This window comes from Drosophila biarmipes, unplaced genomic scaffold, assembly GCF_025231255.1.
Source record: "Drosophila biarmipes strain raj3 unplaced genomic scaffold, RU_DBia_V1.1 ptg000007l, whole genome shotgun sequence".
Lineage (NCBI taxonomy): Eukaryota > Metazoa > Arthropoda > Insecta > Diptera > Drosophilidae > Drosophila > Drosophila biarmipes.
Window position 1 is genome coordinate 4,510,803 of NW_026114528.1, and position 16,699 is coordinate 4,527,501.

The 16,699-nt window shown below is 32.4% G+C and overlaps 1 protein-coding gene across 4 annotated transcripts in view; it reads right to left on the bottom strand.

Moving 5' to 3' along the window:
- The window catches only part of LOC108027471 (unextended protein), a 124,919-nt gene that overhangs the window by 106,680 nt on the left and 1,540 nt on the right, over window positions 1-16,699 (bottom strand). The gene's annotated exons all lie outside the window — the stretch shown is intronic.

The window sequence follows — 16,699 nt, forward strand, 5'->3', positions numbered from 1 at the left end:
AATAACATTTAAATAATATTTCTATGGGAGCTATAAATTATAGTTGTCCGATTCTGTTGGTTAGACTTATATAGTACCAGCAAAAGAAAGAAGATCTTCGAGAAAGTTTCGGCCCGATAGCTTTAGAACTGAGAGACTAGTTTGCGTAGAAACGGTCGGGCGAAAGGACATGGCTAGATCGACTCGTATAGTGATGGTGATCAATTCACTGCGTTGCAAACTTTTGGCTGAAATCATTATAATCTTTGCAAGGGTATACAAAAACATGTTTTTACACCTTAAATATATTGAAACTGCAGGAAAGTTTGAAGTGTTATTTCCAAAAAATAGCGTTGTCTAGGTATTTTAATATATTTATACACTTCCAAAATAAAATTGGAATATTTTAATTGGGGAAAAGCATTAACAGGTAAAAGGACAACGTTTCTTACCCCATTAATTACATATAAACTTAATTAGGAACACTAGCCGAATCGAACAAGTCATTTCCGTATTTTGTCAGTCCGTGTGAACGTAGACATCTAGGAAACTATAAAGTCTGAGATCTGAGCAAAAGTTTTGTTATCCAAATGTGCCACGCCCATTCTAACACCTACAACCGGTTGCAAAGCTAAGGTCTGTCTGTCAAGCGTCCACATTTGTATACCCTTGCAGAGGGTATGATCATTTCAGTCAGAAGTTTGCAACGCAGTTAAGGAGACGTTTCCGACCCCATAAAGCATATATATTCTTGATCAGCGTCACTAGACGAGTCAATCTAGCCATGTCCGTCTGTCCGTCCGTTTCTACGCAAACTAGTCTCTCAGTTCTAAAGCTATCGGCCCGAAACTTTCTCCCAAAAGTCGTCTTTCTATTGCAGGTAGTATATAAGTCGGAACCAGCCGGATCGGACAACTATATCTTATAGCTCCCATAGGAACTATCGGGGAAAAAATTTAAAATAAATTATATCTTTGGTGTTTTTTTAACATATAACCTTCTAAGGCTGGAAATAACATTTTTTAATTAGTCCTGAATTTCGAATTAAATTTTATCAAAATCGGATGACTATATCAAATAGCTCCCATAGGAACAATCGGAAAAGTAGTAGTAAAATAATATTGAAAAATTATATCTTCGGTGTTTTTTAACATATAACCTCCTACGCTTGGAAATAACATTTTTTATTTGGGTTTGAATTTCGAATTAAGTAATATCAAAATCGCACGACTATATTATATAGCTGTCATAGGAACAAAAATTAGTCGAAAGCATGAAATAAAAATTATATTTTTGGTGTTTTTTAACATATAACCTTCTAAGCTCGGAAATAACATTTTTTAATTTGTTCTGAATTTCGAATTAAATTTTATTAAAATCGAACGACTATATCATATAGCTGTCATAGGAACGATCGGAAATTTGGTGGAAAAATAATATGAAACAAATTATAGCTTTGGGGCTTTTTGACATATTATCCTATAACATTGGAAATATAATGTTTTATATTTTTAAGAATTTCAAAATTGAATTTAATAAAATACGGAGTACTCTAGATAGATCGAAAGGTTTGAAATAAGGAATGAAATAATTTTTTTTTAATATCACCGAAGTTAGCAAGAATCCTTAAAAATTTCACATGGTGATGATGATTATTTTTTTTAACTGCAAGGGTATACAAACTTCGGATTGCCGTAGTCAACTCCCTTTCTTGTTAAACATGTTTCTAAATTGTAAACTTGTGCATAACCAAAGACAAAATGCCTCAAACAATAAAGTTAAAGAACACGAAAAAACAAGCAATGCAGTCGTATAAAATGCATCGGAATACATTTAAATAAACAGAATCGATACAGAGTGCATGATGCGAGTCATGATGAACAATTAAAGAAGAACAGTCTGTCCCCCAGCCTCATTGGCATCCTGTATATATATATATATTAATATATATATAATATATATTCTTGCACCAAAAGCATAAATAAAAAAAACTTTTTTTAATTTCTTATTCTTCTTATTCTTAAACTGGTTAAAATTTTTATATTTGAAGAACACTGGCTTGTTATTGACAAATCTCAAACTGAACTCCTACTTCATTTACGATTATACCTCGGTTTTGAGCTTTAGAGCTTTTTGTGAGTGGGTTTTGTTGCTATTGAGTGACTCTCTAATTTTGGACTTTAGACTCTAGACTTGGGTCCCGAAATCGGAGTATCCTGAATTGTGGCCGATAGTCTGAACAGCGGCTCGTTCTAATTCTTTAATCTACAAGCTGAGGTAATTGGTATACATATGAACAGCTATATTTAAATTGTCAATAAAATCTTGCGGTATTTCCGCTAGTTGTTGCTGCAAGCGCGCTGGTTTAGTTTTATTCGTCTCATCGGGTCGTGTTGTATCTTTTTGCAAACCTCTTTCACGCGTTACCACGCCTTTGATTGATTGTTGTTTTTTGCGTCGTTCACGAGTTTTAGCATATGCCAAAATACGGCATATTTTACAGTACTATTACTATAAAGGCAAAAATGCATCTCAAGCCGCGAATAATAACAATGCGTGCAGTTTATGAACCCGATATAGTTTCCTTTTACACAGCACAACGGTGGTTTCAACGTTTTCGTTCTGGTGTAGAGGTGGTCCAAGATGCGTCAGGCTCCGAAAAATCGCTGAATAGCTCGAAAGAGACCGGCATAGTAGCATCCGTAGAATGAGTCATAAAACATTTGAAGAAGCTTGAAGTCACTGAAAAGCAAAACCTCTTTGACCGTATCGACGCATGCGAATCGCTTCTGAAGCGCAACAAAATCGACCCGTTTTTGAAACGTATGGTAACTGGCGATGAAAAGTGGGCTACTTCCGACAGCGTAAGGCGCAAACGGATGTTTTCTGAAGGGCAACTAGTAGCAAAACGCTTTCTATTAATGACAGTGTGTGAAGCGTACGATCTTTAGAAAAATGAGGGTACCAACATGGAATTATTAGGCAAATCCACATTATTTGGATTGCGACCTTGTCATGTAAAATTGATAGACCAAATACCATGCCAATTTCGGGTACTTGTTACAAAGCTTCGGAACCATTTTACCTTTAGTTCTCACCAATTTTGAAAGTTTTCTTAAATCTGTTTGCTGCAATATTTTTAATGAAAATTGCATGACAAACATTTGCAAGAAGTGTATTACAGATATAAAATAATAGTTCATTCCTTTAACATTGTGGAAAAATATGGAAGACTTAACTTCGTCTTCCATATTGGCAGCATTGGTTAAAAAATAATAAGCAAATCAATTTGTGCACTATTAATGCAACCTTTTCCGGCCTAATATATGCTTTGGATACTAAATTACGTTCTTTAAAACCCATTTTTTTGTCAAAAGAGTTAAACAGGAGTACTTCCAAAAAATCAAAGCGAACCTAAAACCGACTAAATTGGCCATTCAGATTGATTTTGCTTAAAATTATAGAATAACAAATTAAAGTGAGATCCAAAGTGCTCATTTAACGTACTGCCAAGAAACAATTTTTAGGTGTGTGGCTTGGTTGGCAGGATCAACAAAGTCTTTTGCTGTTATAAGCTACAAGTTTACGCATAACAAAATGGACGTTTTAACTGAGATTGAGAAATTGCACGGAAGTTTTTCTAAAGTTTATATTTTTTATTTTCATTTCAGTTTAAAAATAAGCGAATAATGTCAAGCCTGTTTGATTTTGTAAATGATTTGGAAAGCGCCGCAATTGAATTGAATTTGTTATTCCCATAAAGAGGGAGCCGTTGATGGAGTTGGAGCAGTAATAAAAAAGAAGGTGTGGCAAATAACGAGACCCAAAAAAGTTCATTACCAGACGCATTTTCTTTTTATGAATATGCTATGAAGAACATTGATAATGTCATTATTTATTTTTTATCATCCGACAAGATTGTAGATCAGTCTAAAGAGTATAACTTACAAGAATAATGGAACTAAATTCAGAATATTCATGGGATATCTGAATTGCAATATTTTTATTGTAATGACGACGAATTAAAATCTGGACAGCGAATTCGGATGAAAAAAAAAATTGATCTAATTACTTGAAATTAGTTATATTATATATATATTGTATATATAAAATACTAAGTACGCCTTTTATGACATTTGTCAAATATAAAACCAGAAACAACATCATCAGACCCAAGAAAGGAAGTTAACTTCGGCAAGCCGAAGTTTGTATGCCCTTGCAGTTATAACAAATAATAATCTTTAGTAACACCATGAGAAATTTTTAAGAATTGTTGTTGAATTCAGTGATACTAAAAAAAAACGTATTTCATTTTTTTAGACCATTTTTTTACATCTATATGTTAAAGAAGTCCGATTTTTATTAAATTGAATTCGAAATTCTTAAAAATATAAAAAACAATATATTCCCAATGTTATGAAATAATATGTCAAAAAACCGCAAAGCTATAATTTGTTTCATATTATTTTCCCACCAATTTTTCGATCGTTCCTTTGACAGCTATATGATATAGTCGTCCGATTTTTATAAAATTTAATTCAAAATTCAGAACTGATTTAAAATAAAATTAAAAAAAAAAATTTTTCCAAGCCTAGAAGGTTATATGTTAAAAAAACACCAAAGATAAATATTTTTTTAAATTTTTTCCCCGATAGGTCCAATGAAGCTATAAGATATAGTTTAACTTATATACTACCTGCAATAGAAAAAAGACTTTTGGGAAAGTTTCAGCCCGATTGCCTTCAAACTGAGAGATTGCGTAGAAACATACGGTCCTCTTGATACGCAAAGGAAAAAGAGAAAAGGGAACAATAAAAAAGCGCATGGTTCCATTTGTCATTGAAAAAGTGAAGTTTGTGTTTCGTATTTTGAAATATTTGGCAGTTCTCCACTACCAATTTTGGATCAATATTTTCAAAAGTAAGTTAAGTGTAGTTAATGTATGTAGTTCAATATGAGGAATATAGTGCAAATAATAAAACGACAAGGATATATGTACATAAATGAAAGCACCAGCAGCTATGGTTGTCATCACTAATGTAGCAAACCACGATTAAAAATAAATATAGAAATAAAAATGTTATTATGAAATTTAAATCCAATTTTAAGTATTCCTTGGGGAAGTTTACAGATATTAGATTTTTTCTTGATACATATTACAGGCGCAATAAAAAATTGCATTTTGCATTGCATTTGTATACCCTTGCAGTTATAAAAAATAATTAATAATTTTATTAAATTGAATTCGAAATTCTTAAAAATATAAAAATTTATATTCCCATTATTATAATATAATATGTCAAAAAGCCCCAAAGCTATAATTCGTTTCATATTATTTCCCACCAATTATCGTTCCTATGACAGCTATATAATATAGTCGTCCGATTTTAATTAAATTTAATTTGAAATTCAGAACTATTTAAAAATGTTATTTTCAAGCTTATAAAGTTATATGTTAAAAAAAACACCAAAGATATAATTTTTATTTCATATTTTCGACTAATTTTCCGGCCATCCCTATGGCAGCTATATGATAAAGTCGTCCGATTTTGATAAAATTTAATTCGAAATTCAAACCCAAATAAAAATGTTATTTCCAAGCTTTTAAGGTTATATGTTAAAAAACACCGAAGATATAATTTATATTTCATGTTTTTCAACTAATTTTCCGATCGTTCCTATGGCAGCTATATGATATAGTCGTCCGATTTTGATAAAATTTAATTCAAAATTCAGAACTAATTTAAAAATGTTATATTCAAGCTTATAAAGGTATATGTTAGAAAACACTAAAGATGTCATTTTTTTTTCATTTTTTCCCCGATAGTTCCTATGGGAGCTATAAGATTTAGTTGTCCGTTTCGGCTGGTTCCGACTTATAAACTACCTGCAATAGAAAGAAGACTTTTGGGAAAGTTTCAGCTCAATAGCTTTAAAACTGAGAGACTAGTTTGCGTAGAAACGGACGGACAGACGGACATGGCTAGATCGACTCGTCTTGTGACGCTGATCACGAATATATATACTTTATGGGGTCGGAAACGTCTCCTTCACTGCGTTGCAAACTTCTGACTGAAATCATTATACCCTCTGCAAGGGTATAACAATTCCAGCTGAAATGCTGTCATTTACGACTGGGTACCTTCAGGCATTGGTAACATGCAAGAATGTATTTCGTTTTCGACAGCTCGCTCTGCCGAAATAACCCTTAAATTTTGAAATTCTAAGCTTATTGGTTGGTTGGAGAAAAAAAAAACATTTATTTTGTACCTACTTTATATGATGATATGAGCTTGCTAACGCAAGTCCTGCTTTGAGAAGCTTTAGGTATATATATGCTATCCATACGTACATTATATTAAATAACCAAGTCAACGATAGCAAATTCAAGTGGCGATTTTGACTAATATTAGGAAAACTATTTAAAATAATGGTAACAGACACCAATTGATTATAAATATAAATAGTCAATTATCACTGTGGACGGCAGTCCACGTAGTGACGAATCGCACCAAAAGGGTGTGCGAAGGCGACTACTATATATATAAGAAGAAATGAAAATATACAGTAATCGTCCGATTGTTTCAAGTGATACATCAATCGAAAGGTATTGCAAGAAAAGCTTTCAAGACCTTGTATGAGTTTGGGAGAATGGGTGGTGAAAGTGTAAAGCGCTATTAACTTAGTTGTATTCTCAATTAAAATCGGATGCTCCGTTCAAAAGCAATACGCAAAACAAGGTTTTCGGGTCCTCTCAAATTGATAAATATCATTTGTTTGTCAGTTTCTACCGAAAAGTTATTTTAAAGTCCTGAAAATTCAAGACGATTTTAAACAGGTCAATATAAGAAACATTAGTTTTACCACTTTTGGAAAAACTAGATAGTTTGACGGAAGGTATTTTGAAATGTGTACGCCTTTCTAACATGATTCTTATATCAAACAAAAACACCTATTAACGAGTCAAAAATATAGTGACGATCGCACCTTCAACAATCAAAAGTTCTGATATCAACCTTTGTGACAAAAATGTGTTTTACAACACATTTAAATAAATTTTCTTTATTTTTTACATTCGGCACGCTTTATGAAAATTGTACAGCTAAACACAAACATATTAAATAGCAACAACAGAACCAAATTTCGGAGCAACCAAAATTTAGCTGCATATATCAAAGACAATGTATGTATGGCCGTTACACACCTTTGCGATTATATTGGTCTTTGTTTATTCTTCATGTGGAAGCCCTCAAATCACACTTTGCGTCTTCCTTTACATATACTATTACGTCAAAATTAAGAAAAATATGGGACCAAATTCAGAGCTGTGTAGACGGTTTTCCACAGAACGCTCCATGTATTCGTAAACTAATATACATGAGTAACATAACTTTCAAAGAACGTCACAGCTTTCCGACATATTTTTTTACGTCATACAGACAAGCCGTCAATCAACAAGAACTGGATTTTGTCGGCTTGCACCGATAATTTTTTGGATTTTTATTAGGTTTTGGACGTTTGCCCACAAATACTTTTTCTTTTGTCGATAAGAGCGACAGACTATGTTGGCATCTATACTACTTCACCGTCAGTCTACAATGTCGACCAATATAAAACAAGAAAGGGAGTTAGCTTCGCCAAGCCCAAGTTTGTATACCCTTGCAGTTATTAGAAATAATCAACGTTGGTAACACCAGGTTACAGTTTTAAGGATTGTTGCTAGCTTGATTTCATTATTTCTTTGACCCTTACTTTGACAGCTATATGTTAGCGTGGTCCTACATTTATTAAACTTAATTCTAAATTCTTAAACAAATAAAAGAATTAAAACAGCAAAGATATCACTTTTCCATATTATTTTCCCACCAATTTTCAGATTGTTCCTATGACAGCTATATGATATAGTTATCCGATTTTGATTAAATTTAATTCGAAATTCAGAACTAATTTAAAAATATTATTGCGAAGCGTAGGAGGTTTTATATCAGGAAACACCAAAGATATTATTTACAAAAATTTTTGTTCTTTCTATTATTCCTATGGGATCTATAACATATAGTAATCCGATCCGGCTGGTTCCGACAAATATACTACCTGAAAAAAAGGCCGTGCAAGAGAGATGAAGACATTTTTTGTTCTTTTTTTATTAGGTTTCAGAGGTTTGCAGACGCTTGCTATTTCTGTCGATGAGACAGAATATGTTTGTATCTATAAAACTGTAATAAGCTAGTCTGTAGTGTCGATAAATAAACAAGAAAGGAAGTTAATTTTGCATACCCTTGCAGTTATAAGAAATAATCAACTGTATTAACACCATGTGAAATTTTTAAGAATTCTTGCTGACTTCAGTGATATTGAAAAAAAAAATATTTCATTCTTTTTCCAAGCCATTTTTTTGTGCAGCTTTATGTTAGAGTAGTCCGAATTTTATTATTAAATTGAATTCGAAATTCTTAAAAATATAAAAAATTATATTCCCAATATTTCAGCATAATATGTCAAAAAGCCCCAAAGCTATAATTTGTTTCATATTATTTTCCCACCAATTTTCCAATCGTTCCTATGACAGCTATACGATATAGTCGTCAGATTTCTATAAAATTTTATTCGAAATTCAGAACTAATTAAAAAATGTTATTTCCAAGCTAAGAAGGTTATACTCGTATGTTAAAAAACATTAAAAATATAATTTTTTTTCATGTGCAACGGAAAATGCATGGACACGCGTCTTTCTTCTTCCTCTTCACTTCCGATTACTTATGTGAAATAGTTACAGTTTCCCACGCTAACATTGATTAATACACAAAACCAATGAATTAAAAAATATATATACGATGCCCAGGAAAGGCTCCCACAGACCCAAATTTTTGAAACAGTGAAAGTATATACAAGTTAATGTACAATAAATAAAGAGGAATTCAAGATTCCCAAAAACACAGTAACAGAAAAAATTTCAGTGAATATATTAGTTTTTATAGTGAAAACAAGAATTAGTGCATATTAATATAGTAAACAAATGAAAGATATTACAAAACTGTGAAATAATTTTAAAATCTCATTGAGTGCTAACTTCCTAAGAACCAAAACTAAAAGATATTTGTTTTTGAAACTAATGCTTTTTGTTCAAATTCCTTTATTTTTACTTTTGTTTGCGTAAGTTCCTAACGTGGCAATTTAAAGAAGACTCCCTATCATCTCTAAGTATTAACCCCTGAAAAAGGGTTCTTCTTTTCCGCAACTATATATTTTTCTTAATTATTCTTTACAACAAAATTAAATAAATAAAGGAACAGAAAATTTCCAAGGTGGTAACTAATTAAATCCAAATTTTTTCTAATGCGATGCTGTCGCTTAGGTGCCTCCGGGAAAGACGCTGCAGAAGGCGATGTGATGCGTGAGAAACATGTGTTGCTTAAAGCGAAAAGCTACGCAGACCTCAGATTCTGGCGAGGAGGTGCTAAGGACCCTAATAACATCGTGAACTTACAGTATGAACAGAGCCCATACTGTAAGTTAAAAAGGAAATAAAATCAAAACAATGAAATAAAAGCATTGAAATTTAAAAATGTATGCGTCAATTGTCGTGACTTCGCTTATGTATGCTTTTAGTAGGGTAGCGGTGATTAGATACCGCAGCAACCACTGGGCACATAATAGCAATTTCGAGATAGCAATCAAGTACTAATTTAACATTAGAAAGGGATCGACAGGGCAAATGAGTCTTAACGGATCGAATAGACACGCTGTAAATAAGAGCAAGGATCGCTTTGTGGGGGTAGATTTTCAATGCAATCTGGACGATGAATTTGAAGGTATTCTGTTTTCGTACCGCCGTCTTCGTCAATGAGGACTTCTGACTAGCGAAACTGTCGCTCCTTGAGAGAGCAATTAGACGTCCACGAAATCTTAATCAATCTGAAAAAATAGTTATGAGGCCAGGGCCCTATCGCCTTAAAGGCTCGTTTAAAATGGTTATGAAGATCCCGTAGAACACTCGACGGGCTCTAAAAATTTGACCTTTATACGCCATTAGACAAAGAATTTATAAAATAATTTCTGTCAATGTCGGAATTGACTTTTAAAGTAATTTTTATGAAAATTTTGATGAACGCGTTTTTTTTCACGCTGTTCATTCTTAGTGATATTTAGCAACAGCTCAAAACACTATATGTGACGCAATGATAGTTGATAATACAAATTTTGTTTAAGTATTCATATAGATTTTATGCTTCCAGTGGTGTTGCTAGTGGTAGATGCACCTGTTAATGGTGAGGATGAATGTAGTACTAATTTAAGCAGCACAGAACGTGGTCGGGGACGTATAAAACAGTTGACAACGGTTCACGGATAATGGTTTTCTGCTGATCAATGAAAAAAAAAATTATTTGGCTGATTTAAGCTGAGTGATTTTTGTCGGAATAAGGGGGTACTGATCCTAGGTGTAAAGCAAAGAGCGTCGTGTCTTGCCAAAAGTGAGCTGTGCAATAAAGTCGATCGAGCGAGCGGCGGCGCCCAACAAATCGGCTGAGGCAGAAGACACATGAGTTAGATGTGATATCCATTAACAGTTTTAAGTAAACCGCTCGATGAAGGTGCTCGATGTATAATTAACACAATGATTCCTTTTTTGCATTTATATCGTGAAAAAGTGTTCGATTACTGGGTCGTTTTTCGGGGTTGATTTTCGATGCAATCATCTGGTCGTTGAATTTTAAGGTATCTTGTTCTGTGAAACCTAAAGTTTTTGTATCGCCGTCTTCGTTAATAAGGACTTTTAACTTGTGAAACTGTCGATCGTTCAGTGCAATTCAACGTCCACGAAATCTTAATCAATCTGAAATAATGAGGCTCATTGGGTACCTTACTATCTGTTGATCCATGTGGCCAAAGCTAAATCCTTCCTAAACTGGGTAAACTTTCATGCACCGCTTTAATGACAGAAAACGTCGCCGTGCTGTTTCATACGAGAAATCGAAACGAGATGGACTTTATTTGAAAGGCACGATTATTCCAAAGTGTCACGCCAGACAAGTGAGTGTCTTATTCAAATTGTTGCCTTTCGTAGCTACTTTTTTATACTTAGATAGACATGCCGCACAGCATGTAGACACTATTAGGTTAAAAAAAAGAAGAGATTACAGTTGTTTCTTAACGTTAGTAAAATTCTGCATTCAAATACTGAAAAGTTAGCTGAACACGCGGAATTACCAATGCCAAATAATTTCCTCGCATGGTGATATCGTTTTAAATGCAAATTACTTAGCTACTCCTCTATAAAGATAACCTGTGACCTTGATGATATTGGGCTACTTGATAGTCAGTAGGCGGCGGCATATACAAGTTGCGAAGTTGAACCGAGCTTCTACCGAGATATTTGCGAGGGAAGTACAACATTGAATGAAATGGTTGTCTGACTTGAAGAAGTGACATTTTAATTTTGGTTCTTAGGCAGGTCCGGAGACTGCTAATGCCGCTTTGCTATATATAAACTTGTTCCCAGCTGAGTTTTTCTGTTCGTTGTTCGTTAATTAAGAGCACTTGAGCAATCGGAACCAAGACGTAGATAAGTTGTTCATTTCATCGCGAGGTTTCGGAATCAACTCCAGACAAGTCGATGTGAATAATATTGCGTTGGCTTTTATTTTCTCAATTTCTCGTTCCGATTACGATTAGAGATCGTAATGCTGCGGAGGATATCGCGTTCATTAATGGCATTTCAAGCAAGCTAGATATACTTTCAAACTTCAAAAACCAAAAACCTAATGGACCTTTGCATATTTTGCTTCTGAGATCTTGTAAGCCTCTATTGTTCTAACGATTCCTTTCCCAAACAGGATAGCAGATGATTGAACTTTTTGAGCTTGGATAGCTATTCGTCATTGTGAACCAAGCTAATGAACAAACCTATAAAATTTTAAGGCTCCGCGCTTAGAAGCCATCAACTTCTGGGAGTACCATGTTTTAGTATTTTACTGTAGCGGGTTAAGAATTTAAACAAGGAATATTTGCGAGGGTAGAACCATTTTGTTCTCCCTCCGACCAATCGCCATTTGACATACATGATAGTTTAACATTTATTGCCTCTAATTGTTGTTGCAATTTGAACGCTTTTTTTAATGTATCCATTCTAATATTCTTAGAATTCTTATTTTGCCTAAGCTGCCCCCCTCCGCTTAAGCAGTTCTACCAATACATTGCCGACTGTCACTCACGGTGACCAAGAAATCTTCTTTGTAAGGTCATTCCTAACAAGTTAATGACAAAGCAAATGTTGCTAATACCGATCGAATGTCTGCATTGCCACAACCAACTTCTATTTTATTTCAAATAATGTTACGATGTACATTTTATTTTGATCTAATACATAATTCTTCGATGTATATATATATTGGCTAACTTCAATAAAACAAATAAATAAATAACATTTCCAGAACTTTAGACATAAATTAACTGTGCAAAGACACGTGAATCAATTTTTTAAGTCGATATTATAAGAACATTTTTGTTCTATTGATTGGATTTTAAATTAACAGTATTCAAAAAGTTATATATTCAGAAGCAGAGTTCTAAAAAACCGTGTACAACGCACAATTTTTGTCAAAATTGAATAAATTGCAAGAATGTTTTATTTCAAAAGAAAAAAAGTAAATTTTCAATGTGGCGCATATTTAAATAAAAAACAGAATAACCGTAGTCAATTTTAAATTTGTAGTAGTAGTGATTTTATTTCTTATGAGTAAGGCTGTAGTAAATATCATATTAAACCAATAACAAAAGTTTACAACAACCTATTTATTAGGCAATATATAATGTATTACTTATATAATTAACACAAGGATTCCTTTTATGCATTTATAACGTGGGAAAAGTGTTCGACTAATGGCAGTCATGAGTGATTAGATATCGCAGCAACCATCTGGGCACTTACCAGCAATTTCATTTCGCAGTGGCTATCAAGTAATAATTTAAAATATTAGCAAGGGATCGACAGGGCAAATAAGTCTTAACGGATCGAATAGACGCGCTGCAAATTAGAGCAAGGATCGTTTTTATCCGATTAAGTTCATGTCTTTTGCATAAAACCTCTACTTTTCGTTCTCAAGATATCGAATTTATTGTAATAAGCCCTTTGAAATTATCACAGCCTTCTCGCTAGCTCTCATTACAACCTTATGGCTTTTGTATTTCTGAGTAGAGCATACAGTATTTTTGATAGAAACAAAATTTTAACTGAAATGTGTTTGTCGCATGAATACCTAAAAAATGTGCCACCCCCACTCTAACGCCCACAAACGGTTAAAATGTTTAAATCTGTCTGCCGCCCACATAACATCTACTGAAATAGCCGGTAGGAGGCGTCCTAAAATATAGCTTTGCTGCTTTTATATTTCTATTTCCCTTAAGCTGTGTAACGGGTATCTATATACTTCATACTATACTTCACAATTTACGGCTATAGAAAATGTAGCTATTTATAGCTGTTTTCCAAACTAGCTAGTTTTTCCAAAAGTGGTAAAACTAATGTTTCTTATATTGAGGTGTTTAAGATTGTCTAGAATCACGTTTAGGTACAAACTGATAAGCAAGATAACATTTTCAATTTGACTGGACTCCGAAAACCTTGTTTTGCGTATTACTTTTAAGCGGAGCATCCGATTTTGTTGACAGTTAAGGTGTCATTCGACGCGTATTTTAGTTAACAATGCAACTAAATTTATAGCGGGGGTAAATTTTCCCATCGGTCCCAGCAGATCAAATTTTCTTAATTTTAACTTTTGCACTTTCTCTACTTTTTCTCCCACACCAATAGATTTTTAAACCCTTGCAGAGGTTATAATGATTTCAGTCAGAAGTTTGCAACGCAGTTTTAAAGCTATCGGGCTGAAACTTTCCCAAAAGTCTTCTTTTTATTGCAGGTAGTATATAAGAAACAGCTTTAAAAAAAATTTATCTTCACTGTTTTATATCATATAACTTTCTAAGCTTGGAACTAACATTTTTTTATTAGTTAATGAAATTATTTTATTAATAATTAAATTTGATCAAAATCGGACGACTATATAATTAGCTGCCATAGGAACGATCGGAAAATATGAAAAAATTATATAATTCGTGTTTTTTAACATGTAACCTTCTAGGCATGGAAATAACTTTCTTAAATAAATTCTGAATTTCGAATTAAATTTTATCAAAATCGGACGACTATATCATATAGCTCCCATAGAAACAATCGGAAAATTAATGGAAAAATAAAATTGAAAAATTATCTCTTAGGTGTTTTTTAACTTATAACCTCCTATGCTTGAAAATAACATTTTTTTATTTGGTTTTGAATTTCGAATTAAATTATATCAAAATCCGACGACCATATCATATAGCTACCATAGGAACGATCGGAAAATTAGTCGAAAAACATGAAATAACAAGAAAGGAAGTTAACTTCGGCAAGCCGAAGTTTGTATACCCTTGCAGTTATAAAAAATAATCAATAATTTTATTAAATTCAATTCGAAATTCTTAAAAATATAAAAATTTATATTCCCAATATTATAAGATAATATGTCAAAAAGCCCCAAAGCTATAATTTGTTTCGCATTATTGCCCACCAATTATGCGATCGTTCCTATTACAGTTATATGATATAGTCGTCCGATTTAATAAAAAATCTGCCATAAGAACGATCGGAAAATTAGTCGGAAAACATGAAATAAAAATTATATCTTTGGTGTTTTTTAACATATAACCTTAAAAGCTTGGAAATAACATTTTTATTTGGGTTTGAATTTCGAATTAAATTTTATCAAAATCGGACGACTATATCATATAGCTCCCATAGAAACAATCGGAAAATTAATGGAAAAATAAAATTGAAAAATTATCTCTTAGGTGTTTTTTAACTTATAACCTCCTATGCTTGAAAATAACATTTTTTTATTTGGTTTTGAATTTCGAATTAAATTATATCAAAATCCGACGACCATATCATATAGCTACCATAGGAACGATCGGAAAATTAGTCGAAAAACATGAAATAACAAGAAAGGAAGTTAACTTCGGCAAGCCGAAGTTTGTATACCCTTGCAGTTATAAAAAATAATCAATAATTTTATTAAATTCAATTCGAAATTCTTAAAAATATAAAAATTTATATTCCCAATATTATAAGATAATATGTCAAAAAGCCCCAAAGCTATAATTTGTTTCGCATTATTGCCCACCAATTATGCGATCGTTCCTATTACAGTTATATGATATAGTCGTCCGATTTAATAAAAAATCTGCCATAAGAACGATCGGAAAATTAGTCGGAAAACATGAAATAAAAATTATATCTTTGGTGTTTTTTAACATATAACCTTATAAGCTTGAAAATAAGATTTTTTAATCAGTTCTGAATTTTAAATTAAATTTTTATCAAAATCGGACGACTATAACATATAGCTGTCATAGGAACGATCGGAAAATTGCTGGGAAATTATTATAGATTTGGGGCTTTTTGACATATTATTTCATAATATTTTGAATATAGTGTTTTATATTTTTAGAAATTTTGAATTCAATTTAATAAAAACCGACTACTCTAACATATAGAAGTCAAAAAATAATTTAAAAAATAAGAATGAAATAATTTTTTTTTTTAATATCACTTAAGTCAGCAACAATCCTTAAAAATGTTACGTGGTGTTACTAAAGTTGATTATTTCTTATAACTGCAAGGGTATACAAACTTCGGCTTGCCAAAGTTAACTTCCTTTCTTGTTTAAAGTTTTGGTATGCATATTTTTTAGTTTTTTTTCATCGTTTCATGTGTCACTCGAAACGATTGGATTACTGTAGATTTTCATTTTTTCGTTTATATGTATATAATAGTCACCTTCCCACACCGTCCTGGTGCGCTTCGCCACTACGCGGACTCCCATTCACAGTGATATCTGCTTCTAAAGACCCATATGACATATATTCAAGATTTATATATTTGGCCAGAGTCCCTACTGGTAAATTCTAATAGACCACTTTATAATGATTTTTCTTAGTGTATATATAAGTAATAGTTATAAGTTATTAGTTACAGTAATATTATATTAATGTTTTCCCAGCGGGAAAGGTGTAAAAGAAAATTTTATTCTAGCGGAAGAAGAAAGATCTCGCAAAGGAAATGGCCATTCATTTTATATGGTATTAGTAAATATTTGACAGCGCATCGACAGTAAATAAAACGAATTGGAACATATATGTACGTAAAATAGCAAATTAGGTTTACTGGTCACAATAAGAAATTACCGTAAGCTCACAGGCGTTGCTCATTTTCTTGACGTGCTATGCGAGATTATACCTGAAAATCCCTGACTTTCATGACAAAAAATATTATGATTTACGCTGAAATATACAAATGCAACGTTAATATAAAGATCAGAAACTGATCCTTTGTGTTCAATATAAAAATTTAATTTAGATATCTTTTATAACGTTTTCTTATAAATATAAATTTTACAGTAAATTTTCAAAAATGTAAGGAGCTGGAAAAAGATTAACCAAATTAAAAAAATTATTCATCTAAATATATAAAACGATTTTTTAAAAACCATCTTATGAGGCAATATTATCAACATTTTTGCTTTTATGGCCAAGATTTACTTAAGCATGTTAACATATTTGTATAATGTAGGAACCAATGTATATATATATAAGGTTTTCAACAAAAAAAATGCAACGTCCGTTT